Source organism: Orycteropus afer, unplaced genomic scaffold (assembly GCF_000298275.1).
Source record: "Orycteropus afer afer isolate SDZICR_OR568_19922 unplaced genomic scaffold, OryAfe1.0 scaffold00026, whole genome shotgun sequence".
NCBI classification, from domain to species: domain Eukaryota; kingdom Metazoa; phylum Chordata; class Mammalia; order Tubulidentata; family Orycteropodidae; genus Orycteropus; species Orycteropus afer.
The window spans coordinates 15855364-15858094 of record NW_006921613.1 but is presented as its reverse complement, the minus strand read 5'-3'; positions in this window follow the sequence as shown (position 1 = coordinate 15858094).

Here is a 2731-nt window from a genome sequence, read left to right as displayed (position 1 = left end):
CATCCAGTAGGTGAAATGAAATCTTGATATATGCTACAATATGGATAGAGCTTAAAGTCATTATATGGAGAGAAACAAGTCAATCACAAAAGGACAAATAGTGTGTGATCTCCATTATATGAAAAGATAATAAAAGGCAAATGTATAGAAATCAATGTTTATTAGTGGTTAGCAGGGGTGGAGGGCAAGTGGATAGTTAACAGTGATGGAAAAATCACATTAAGTGTAGAGTTGCGCAGCCAATTATTGTAATTGCTGTCAATAAGTTGTACACCTGTAAAAAGCTGAATTGGCAAAAGTTGTGTGATAGATATATTTACAATGACAAAAAAGAAAAAAAAGGAGTAGCTGCTTTGGTTGTTTATATACAACCAAACATCTCATGGGATTTGGTTCCTTGGTTTAGACATTTAGGATCATGGTTTCATGGGACCTCAGTTAACTGGCCTAATAATATGCTAGTGCTTTTGTTTCACCTCCTGGTTAATTTCATAGTGTCTGGGGTCTTAAAAGTAGCCATCCAAGGCTATACCTGATCCGTTTATCACATCAGATCACATCACAGGGTATCATTACATATCTGTCACATTACATCATGACATAACTTCTAAACTACTGAGAATCATGGCCCAGCGAAGTTGACACAAATTTTGGGGGGACACAGTTCAATCCATGACAATTGGTAAAAAAAAAAAAAGAAGGGTCTTCCTTGTGTATTATGCTCTTTTAAGAACTATCTACATAGGATCAAATTATGACTAGTTTTTGTCACTTAACATGTTTTCAAAGGTCATCCATGTTGTATAATATGTCAGCACTTAAATTCCTTTTTATTGATGAATAATACTCATTGTATGATATACCACATTTTGTTTATCCAGTCATCAATTAATGGGCATTTGGGTTGTTTCTACTTTTTGGCTATTATAATGCTGCTGTGAACATTTAAATATGACTTTCTGTGTGAACATATACTTTCATTTTTCTTGGGTATATATCTAGGAGTTTAATTGCCATATTGTATGGTAACTCTATGTTTAACCTTTGGTGGAAATGCCAGACTGTTTTCCAAATCTGCTGCACCATTTTACATTCCATTGGTAGTATATGAGGGTTCAAATTTCTCTATATTCTTGCTACCACTTATTATCTGTCTTTTTGAACATAGGACATCTTTCTGAACTCACCATGCACTCCGCAGGAGAAAGATGAAATGGTCTGCTTCCATAAAGATTTACAGCCTTAGAAACTCTATTGGGATCGATGTGAGTTGGAATCGACTTGATGACAGTTTGGTTTTACTCTCTTTCAGCAATATTTTATAGTTTTCATTGTATAAGTCCTTCACATCTCTGATTAGATATATTCCTAAGTAATTTATTCTCTTAGGTGTTATTGTAAATGGAATTGTTTTCCTAATTTATCTTTCAGATTTCTCATTGCTGCTGGAAAACCAACTGATTTTTGTTTGTTGACCTTGTACTCTGCAATTTTGCTAAATTCTTTGATTAGCTCTGAAAGTTTTCTTGTGGGTTCTTTGAAATTTTCTTACGCATGCTTTCTAATATAACCATGCTCATGGGTGTGAAATGGTATCTAATTATAGTTTTGATTTGCATTTCCCTAATGGCTACAATGAGTTCTGCTGGCATAGTGCCTAAGGCATTTGACTGCTAAAAAGAAGGTTGGTGATTCAAACCCACCAGCCACTCCTTGGAAGGAAGGTTGGGCAATCTACTTGTGTAGTGATATCGACTTGGAAACCCAAGGAAGGGTTGCTATGAGTCGAATCCGACTCGATGGCAGTGAGTTTGGTTATTTGGTTTATGCTGGGAATGACAACTTGAAGATGATGGTGTTGCATTCATCATCACAAAGAATGTTTCAAGATCTATCCTGAAGGACAATGTTGTCAGTGATAGGATAATATCCATATGCCTACAAGGAAGACCAGTTAATACTACTATTATTTAAATTAACACATCCATCACCAAAGCCAAAGATGAGGAAGTTGAAGATTTACCAACTTCTGCAGTCTGAAATGGACCAAACATGCAATAAAGATGTGTTAATTATCACTGGTGATTGGAATCCAAAAGTTGGAAACAAGGAAGAATCACTGGTAGTTGGAAAATACGGCCTTGATGATAGAAATAATGCTAGAGATCTCATGATAGAATTTCGCAAGACCAATGACTTATTCATTGCAAATAACTTTTTTCAACAACACAAACAGTGGCTATACACATGGACTTCTCCAGATAGAGTACACAGGAATCAGACTGACTACATCTGTGGCAAGAGGAGATGGAGAAGCTCAATATCTTTAGCCAAAACAAGGCCAGGAGCTGATTGTGGAACAGACCATCAACTGCTCATATGCAAGCTGAAGTTGAAAACAATTAAAACAAGTCCATGAGAGCCTAAACATGACCTTGATTATATCCCTTCTGAATTTAGAGACCATTTAAATAGATTTGATGAATTGAACACCAGTGACCAAAAACCAGAGGAATTGTGGGATGACATCAAGAACATCATCCATGAAGAAAGCAAAAGGTCATAAAAAGATAGGAAAGGACCAAAATGGATGTCAGAAGAGACTCTGAAACTTGCCCTTGAACAGAGAGTAGCTAAAGCAAATGGAAGAAATGTCAAGATAAAAGAGCTGAACAGAAGATTTCAAAGAGCAGCTCGAGCAGACAAAGTCAATTATTATAATTAAATGTGC